This window comes from Cervus elaphus, chromosome 28 (assembly GCF_910594005.1).
Source record: "Cervus elaphus chromosome 28, mCerEla1.1, whole genome shotgun sequence".
In the NCBI taxonomy this organism is placed as follows: Eukaryota; Metazoa; Chordata; class Mammalia; order Artiodactyla; family Cervidae; genus Cervus; species Cervus elaphus.
The window spans coordinates 7,392,156-7,401,987 of record NC_057842.1 but is presented as its reverse complement, the minus strand read 5'-3'; the positions used below and the strand labels follow the sequence as shown (position 1 = coordinate 7,401,987).

The following is a 9,832-nucleotide window of genomic DNA, read 5'->3' as shown; positions in this document are numbered from 1 at the left end:
TTATAGCAAAGAAAGTTATCCATGATAAAGAAGGACATTACATAATGATGAAGTGATCAATTTACTAAGTAAACATAGCAATCCTTAATGTGTACCTTAAGAATGTACATACCTTAGTCAATAATAGTTTATTGCTAGAAATTGCTAACCATCATCTGAGCCTTCAGTAAGCCACACTCTCTTTGCTAGTGGAGGGTCTTGCTTCAGAATTGATCATTGCTCACCATCAGGGTCGCTGAAGTTTGGGGCGGCTGTGTCAGTTTCTTATACTAAGACAACAGTGAAATTTGCTACATCAAAGACTCTTCCTTTCATGAATGATTTTCCTATAGAGAAAAAAAAAAAAAATGTTTGAAAGCATTTTACCCACAGTAAAACCTTTCAAAATCGAAGTCTATCCTCTCAAACTCTTCCTCTGCTTTATCAACTATATAATATTCTAAGTTTTCTGTTGTTATTTCGACAATCTTCACAGTATCTTCACCAGAAGTAGATTTCACCTCAAGAAACTACTTTCTTTGCTCACCTATAAGAAGAAACCCTTTATCAGTTTTGTCTTGAGATCCCAGAAACTCAGTCACATATTCAGGGTCCAACTCTAATTCTAGTTCTCTTGCTATTTCTGCCACATCTGTAGTTACTTTCTCCACTGAAGCCTTGAATCTCTTAAAGTCATCCATGAGGGTTGGAATCAACTTCTTTCAAACTCATACTAATGTTGATATTTTCACCTCCTCCCAAGAATTGCAAATGTTCTTCCTAACATCTAGAGTGGTGAATCATTTCAAGTATGTTTTAAATTGGTTTTGCTCAGATCCATCAGTGGAATCACTATATATGACAGTTATAGACTTATAAATTGCATTTCCTCAATCAAAAGTCTTGAAAATTGAAGTGGCTCCTTGATCCATGAGCTGGATAAAGGATATTGTGTTACCAGGCTTGAAAACAACATTGATTTCATTGTGCAACTCCATCTGAGTTCTTGTGTGATCAGCTGCATTGTCAATGAGCAGTGATATTTTGAATGTCTCTCTCTTTTTTTTTAATTTCTTTCTAAGCTTTAGGTCTCAATAATAGGCTTAAAATATTTAGCAAGCCATGATGTAAGCAGATGTGCTATTATCCAGGCTTTGCTCTTCTATTTATACAGCACAGGAAGACTAGACTTTGTTTTTTTTTTTCCCCTTCAGTCAAAATAGTTTGTTACTAAGAGCATACCTCTTAATGATCCTAATATTTTTTTGGATGGTAAATGAACAGTGGCTTAAACTTGAAATTGCAGGATGCATTAGCCCCTAACAAGAGTGTCAGCCTGTTCTTTGAAGCAAGGCATTGACTTCTCCTCTCTAGCTATGAACATCTTAGATGGCCTCTTCTAATAGAAGGCAGTTTTATCTACAATGAAAATCTGTTGCTTATTGTAGCCATCTTCATGAATTATCTTAGTTAGATCGTCTGACTTGCTGCAGGCTCTAGATCACCACATGCTGCTTCACCTTGCAGTTTGATGTTGTGGAGGTGGCTTCTTTTCTTAAGCCTCAACTAGATTTTGAAACTAAACTAGCTTGAAACAATTCCTTCATATAACTGAAGAGAATTAGGTTCATGCTCTGGATTAGATTTTGGTATAAGAGAGTGATGTGGCTCGTTTGATCACTCCAGACAACTAAAACTTTATCTGTGTTAATAATAACACTGTTCCACTTTCTCAATGCTTGTGTGTTCACTGGAATAGCACTTTTAATTTTCTTCAATAATTTTTCCTTTGCATTCACAACTTTTCTAACTGTTTGGCACAAGAGGCCTAGTTTTTGGCCAGACTTGACTTTCAACATGCCTTCCTCACTAAGCTTAATCATTTTTAACTTTTAATTTTAAGTGAGGGATATGCAACTGTTCTTTTCTCTTGAATACTTACATGCTATTGTAGGGTTATTAACTGGCCTAATTTCAATATTGCTCTGTCTCAGGGCATAGAGGAGGCCCAAGGGGAAGCGGGGATGGGAGCCAGGAAGAGTCCATTGGTAGAACAGTCAGAACACACATTTGTTAATTAAGTTCACAGTCTTACATGAAAATATGACACAGAGAAATGAAATGAGCAAATCTTGATTAAAAAATGGTGTTGATAGACCGGCTCTGTGCAGAGCTGCATGGAACTTCAATTTGTCAAAAAAATCCATATGTATAAAGTGTGATAATATAAAGCACGCTTAAAGAAAATCCACTGTTTTAGTTGGAGGCTTCAGCACCTTTTTACCAGAAATGGTCAGAGCCAACAGACACAAAAAATCCAAAATAACAGTTAAACTCAACACCACCAAATGGATATAAACAACATCTATAGATGCCTTGGGATTCCCTGGTGGTTTAATTGGTAAAGAATCTGTGTGCAATACAGGATACCCAGGTTTGATCCCTGGATTGGGAAGATTTCCAGGAGAAAGCCTTGGCAAGCCACTCCAGTATTCTTGCTTGGATAATTCTATGGACAGAGTAGTCTGATGGGCTACAATCCATGGGGTCAAAAAGAATCTGACACGACTGAGTGACTAACACACACATTGATGCCTTCATCCAACAACAGCAGAATATGCAATCTGTTAAGTTCACTGAAAGGTTCATCAAGATAGACCACATTGTGGAATATGAACAAATCTTGACAAATTAAAAGAGAGAGAGGGAAATCATGCAATGTCTATCTCTCAGGCAACAATAAAACTATAAACTAGAATAAATAACTGAAAGATATTTAGAAAATTCTAAAAATGTGGAAATCAAGCAAAGCATTTCTAAATAATATTTGAGCCCAATAAATCTTGAGAGAAATATAAAATATTTTGAGCTAAATAAAAGTAAAAAAAAAAAGAAACAACTTATCAAAACTTGTGTTATAAAGCAAAAGCAGTACTTAGAGGGAAATTGATAAACTGAATATACATGAAAGAAAAGAATAAAAATATAAAATCAAGACTAAAATCCTAAGACTTCCATCTTGGGAAACTAAACAAAGTAAAACCAAAGTAAGCAGGAAAAAAATAATAATATCAGAGAAGATAACAAAGAAATTGAAAAACAGGAAGTGTGAATTGATAAAGCAAAGGTCAAAATATCAGTTAAATTAATAAGCATCTGGTCAGGCTAACTAAAAACAAAGAGAGAGAAGAAATTTTATTTATATCAGAAATAAAAGATGAAATATCACTACACATCCAGTATGAATTAAAAGGATAAAAGAATACTGTAAACAATATAAAGTCACAACATTTGATCATCTAGGTGAAGTGGTAATCAAATGTCATGTCTCATTTCATGGCAGACATAATGGCTAAACTCTCATTAGAAGAAAGAAACAATCTGATTAGTCCTATATTTATTTTTAAAATGAATAAATTATTAATAACCCTATAAAACAGAAAGCACCAGGCAAAAACAGGATCACCAGTGAGTTATAGCAAACATATATGTAATAAATTATTGGCAATTCTCTACAGTTTCTTTCAGAAGATAGAAGCAGACAGAATACTTCCTAACTCATTCTATGAGGCCAGCATCACACTGATACCAAAACCTGACAAAGACACTAAAGGAAAAACAAAAAAGAAAAACAACTACAGATTATGTCTCATAAACAGATACAAAATCCTCAAGAGAATATTAAATCATATTCATGAATATATAAAATAATTGTATATAATATTACCAAGTGAGTGGCATTGATCCCAGGTACATAAGGCTTGTTCATTTTAAAATCAATTAATGTAATCTAACATATGAACAAACTAAAGAAGAAAAATACCATGATCATATCAATAGATATAGGTAAAAATCCAACAACTATTCTTGATAAAGACTCTCTGTAAACTAACAATAGAGGGGGAAGGCCCTCACCTGAAAAGAACAACAAAAACATCTACAGAAATCCTACAGGTAACATCATACTTAATGATGAGAAACTAAAAGCTTTCCCACTAAGACCAGGAACAAAGTTAGTATACCCCCTCTTATGATTCCTATCTAACATTTTACTGGAAATCCTTGCTAATGAAAATACATGTAAGTATATGCATATACTTACATATATATATGGAGAAGGCAATGGAAACCCACTCCAGTACTCTTGCCTGGAAAATCTCATGGGCAGAGGAACCAGGTGGGCTGCAGTCCATGGGGTTGGGAAGAGTCGGACATGACTGAGCGACTTCACTTTCGCTTTCACTTTCATGCATTGGAGAAGGAAATGGCAACCCACTCCAGTGCTCTTACTGGAGAATCCCAGGGACGGGGGAGCCTAGTGGGCTGCCATCTATGGGGTCACACAGAGTCGGACACGACTGAAGCGACTTAGCAGCATATATATATATCATACATTAGTTTGAAAAGAAAAATAAAGTTGTCTTTTTTCACTGATGGCATGATCGACTGTATAGAAAATCTAAAAGAATTGACAAGAAATATATTTGTTACTAATAAACACTTATAGAAAGCTTGCAGAATACAGGGCGAATATGCAAAATCAATCAATAATAAGCAACATGGGTTTCCCAGGTGGTTCAATGGTAAAGAATCAACTCGCCAAGCAGAAGACTTGGGTTTGACCACTGGATCGGGAAGATCCCCTGGAGAAGTAAATGGCAATCTACTTCAGTATTCTTGCCTGGGAAATCCAATGGTGAGAGGAGCCTGATAAACTAGAGTCCATGGGGTCACAAAGGGTTGGACATGACTCATTAACTAAACAACAGCAGCAATAAGCAATATAACCAATAAGCAATAAGCAAGAGGAATTTAAAATTAAATACACAATGTCATTTACATTAACCCCTGGAAAAATGAAATACTTAGGTATAAACCTAACAAAATCTGTATGAGGATACTACAAAATTCTGTTGAAAGAAATCAAAGAAGAACTAAATAAATGGAAGGATATTTCTTTGGGGGAGATATTACATGTTTACAAATAGGAAGACTCAATATTGTCAAGAAACTATTTTTCCTTAAGTTATCTGTAAGTTCAATGCAATCTCAATTAAAATCTCAGCAAAATATTTTGTAGACACCCACAGACTGATTCCAAAATTTATATGGAAAAGAAAAAGACTTAGAATTTCCAACAGTATCAAAGAACAACAAATGTGGACAACTGACACTAATCATCTTTGAGTGTTCAGTGCTCAGATGTGTCTGACTCTTTGCAGCCCCAAGGACTGTAGCTTGCCAGGCTTCTCTGTCAATGGGATTTTCCAGGCAAGAATACTGGAGTGGATTGCTTTTCCCTACTCTAGGGTATCTTCCTGACCCAGGGATCAAACCTGCATCTTTAAAATTTATTATAACTCTGTAGTTTCAAGACTATATTGTAATGGTGAAAAAATAAAGTAGATCAATGGAACACAGACTAGAGACCATACATAGACCCATATACATATAGTCAACTGATATTTCACAGAGAAGTAAAAGAAATACAATGAATCAAAGGTAATATTATCAGCTAATGATGCTGGAACAGCTAGACATTCTTATGCAAAATCGTGAACCTAGACATAGATACTATATCCTTCATAAAAGTTAACTCAAAATGAACCATGGATGTAAATGTAAAATGCAAAAACATAAAACTTCTCAAGGTAACATAGAAGAAAATGTAGATGACTTTGGGTTTGTCAATGACTTTTAGGTGTAATACAAAAAACACAACCTGTAAAAGAAATGATTGGTAAAAAGTACTCCATTTAAACTAAGACTGTTTACCCTGCAAAAGGCAATGTCAAAGAAAAAAGCAAAGCAAGCCTCTGATTGGGAGAAAATATTGGAACAAACATGCATCTGATATGAGACTTTTCCAAAAACAAAGAACTCAAAACTGAACAATAAGTAAACAAGCAACCTGATTTTAAAATGAACCAAAGACCTTAATAGCTATCTCACCAAAAAAGATATACAAATGACAAATAAACATATTAAGAAATATCTACATCATATGTCATCAAGGAAATTCAACATGATACCATAATGCTCCTATTTTGATGACCAAAATCCAGAACACTGACACCATATATTGGCAAGAATGTGAAACAACAGGAACTGTCATCCACTGCAAGTGAGAAGGCAAAAATTGTACAGCCACTTTCAAGACATTTTGGAAGTTTCTTAAGCAAGTAAACACACTACTAACATATGATCCAGCAATCACTCTCTTAGGTGTTTACTAAAAGGATTTGAAAATGTATGCCTGAACAGAACTTGAACATGGATATTAAGCAGTTTTATTACTAATTTCCAAAACTTGGAAGCAACCACAATATTTTCCATTAGGTGGGTAGATAAACTGCGGTATATCCAGATAACGGATTTGAAGGAGCAGAAGACATGTAGGAAATCTCTATACCTCCTTCTCACTTTTACAATGAACCTAAAATTGCTCCAAAAATAATATATTGTGATAATGCACAAGAATGCAAGTGTGAATGCATAAAGAAATTTACATCCTTGATTGCATTAAATTAAGATATTCTCTTTGGCTGCATAATAAACAATTAAAAATCTGTTATGTAGACTAATACATCATTATTCAAACATTTATATAAAGAAAAAGACTAAAATGAACAAACCAGATATTATTCACTAAAGAATTTGAACAAATGTTAATAATTTTTTAAATAATAATGCTCAAGCTTGCAATCATCAGAGAAATAGAAATTGTATCCATTGAATTTGCTAAAAATATACAGTTTCTGGCAACACTGTCAGGGAAGATAAGGCCTAACAGGAACTCTTAAACGCTGTCGTCTGAGATCAGTTCAGTTCAGTTTAGTAGCTCAGTCGTATCTGATTCTTTGTGATCCCATGGACTGCAGCACGCTAGGCCTCCCAGCCCCTCACCATCTCCCAGAGTTTACCCAATTTCATGTCCACTGCATTGGTGATGCCATCCAGCCATCTCATCCTCTGATGCCCTCATATTCAGGATCTATGAATATGATGAATATGATGTATACATAAATAAATGAGTAAACAAGTTGTCTGAGATGAATATTGGCAAATCACATTGGGAGAGTTATTTCACACTGTGATATGAAGTTGAAAATGAAGACGCACATGCCAGGCATGGTTTCTATCCATAATCCTCGAGTAACTCCTGCAAAAGAATGTTCATGAAGCTTAATTTGTATTAGTAAAAATATAAGAAAGAATCTAAAGTCCATTGATGAGGATAATTATTTATTTTAGACAATGGAGTACTAGCCAGCACTGAAACTTAATACACCTTCTCTCTATATATATCAATGTGGGTGAGTCCAAGAAAATAATGATTGTTGTTGATCAGTCACCCACTCATGTCCGACTCTTTGTGACTGCATGGACTGCAGCACTATTATGAAAAATAAATAAATTATTAAACAAGTATAGAGAGCAGAATATTTTTTCTATAAATGGAACTTATGCAAAATGTTCCCATTTTTATCTATGCTAATATATAAATATAGAAAAATGTTCATGTAAATAATAATGTTAGAAGGTATGACTATTAATGTTGGTTATATATTGTTTTTGATGTAGTCCATATGGATTTCTAAAACTTTAAAATTTAAAAAATAAATTACATTTTATTTCAGATACTTCTTCTGCTTCATATCCTCAGTACAAACTGTCTTACTCTCATGCTTCAGAAAATGTACACATTCTCCATTTCTTTTTGCCAAGACTTCTCTTTTATGTGGCAGTAACATTTGCTCCCAGTGTGTCAGCTTTCAACTCTATGAAAATATCTTTGAAATCTACATCTCCAATCTAAACACTCCCTCGCTAATTCTGCATCTCCAGTTTCCTGTTGGCTACTACCAGCTGGGTGTCCTACTGGCAACTTGAGGAAGAATATTTTATTGCATAAGGATCAAACAAGGTTTAGCTAAAGCTCGTTGAGCATGACTACAATTAGCAAATAATGGTATGTAGTTTTTACTGTATGCACTGATTTTCCTACAGCTGTAGTGATTTATGAACCTTCTTTGTGATATATAATATATGGTAGATCATATTATATATATATATATGTATGTATTTCATATATTTATTATTTTATTTACAAAGTTTTACCATAATTCAAGAAGGAAGGAGTTTTTATTCTTAAGGAGTAAAAATCTCATTTTAAACAGGATAAAACAGGATCATAATCCAAATGTCCTGAAACTATTTTCAAATATGTTAAATGTATTTGCTTCTTCAGAATACAAAGGATAAACTATTTCTTTAACTCATCCTATCCTGACTTGAATATCACCAGCCAAGAAGAAGCTGAACCTATTTCTTTCCTCTGATTTTCCTACAGACTTTGTCCCCTTGGATCCTTAGTATTTCAGATTTAATACCCAGCAAAAGACAAACAAAAACAAAAGCAAATTACTGCATTTAATCTTGCTTCTCCAGCACACAAATGTCCATCAATTTTCATCTTGCACTTTTCTTTGTCAAGTACAGTTTCTAACTCCTCTGAAAATATTTAATACTTAACTCATTGGATTATATTACCAACTATATACTTAATCTGGTCTTTTAAATCTTTAATAAGCTCTGAATTAAAAATTCAATCACTCCTTAATGTGTCTCTTATTTAATCTATCATGTAATGCCAGTACTATACCTTTCTTCAAAACTCTCCCTTTTTACTTAATTTTTTGTTTATTGCTCTTTACTTTTTTTTTAATTTATTTTTATTAGTTGGAGGCTAATTACTTTACAATATTGTAGTGGCTTTTGCCATATATGACATGAATCAGCCATGGATTTACATGTGTTCCCCATCAGCATACTTTTCTAATTATGTTGGTGTTCCAGTTTCTAAAATATTCTCTCCCAGATGGAATTAAGATTTAAAGGGATTTTTTTTTTTCTTTACTGGGAAAGATATGACTTTTTGATATAACTGATAATGACAATACATTTCTTTTATTTGGGGAACAATGTATAAATAAAAAGAGAATTGAAGTCTCTTTTAGACAGCTTAAAGTTTTGTATAAAAATCAGCAAAAAACTAAACCTAAGAGAGAAGCAAGGAAAGTGTGTAACACAAAAGGAAAAACTCTAGGCCTTCTGAGGATACGTTATGTTTAAGTGTACACAGTTTTGGAAATCTTCCCCTTTCTGCTCTCTTCCCCTAGTCATCTCACTGTACTAATGCTGCTATGTGGAAGCTGCACCCCCACTACCCCCATAGGAAGCTGCTACATTCACTAAAAAGAACTGGACTCTCACTCTCTTGGCATCTTTTGTGGGGCAATTTGTATAGCCAACAGCATCTGCTGAATATCTATACCCTTCTTCATCTCATCTGTCATGATCTCATAGAGAAGGAGTGAAAACCCTGATTTGCTTTTCAACAAAAGAAAGTGCAACAGAAAAAATCTGTGCTATGAATGAGATGATGCCACAACAAAAACTTGAAACATATAATGCTGACTTTAGAGTCATGCAGTGAACAGAAACCTGATGAGTCTCAATAAGGAAACAATTTTGAAGGATAATGGAAAAGAAAAAGTTTTGGAAGCTAGGATTAGAGTTACCATTGTTATGTAGTAGCAGAAAGTCTGACAATGGCATCATTGATGGTAATGTGGAAGACAGAAAATGTACCAAATAAACTCCATGATCCAACTATGAAGGGTTTCTGCTTATGGCTCATGATAAATTTTTGAAGGAGATAGATAATTTATGGACACAACTCCTAAGATTCAGTTAGAATTGTTAGGAAGTATATAGGGCTACAGCAGTCTTTCCATCAAGGAAGACATTTTCAAATAAATAATCTCAGAACACATGCCAAATAAATTCA

At 34.1% G+C, this 9,832-nt stretch overlaps 1 pseudogene; it reads right to left on the bottom strand.

Annotated features, from left to right (window-relative positions):
• Positions 1-203: 203 nt before the first annotated feature.
• LOC122685220 lies at positions 204-9,338 on the bottom strand (annotated as a pseudogene).
• Positions 9,339-9,832: the final 494 nt, after the last annotated feature.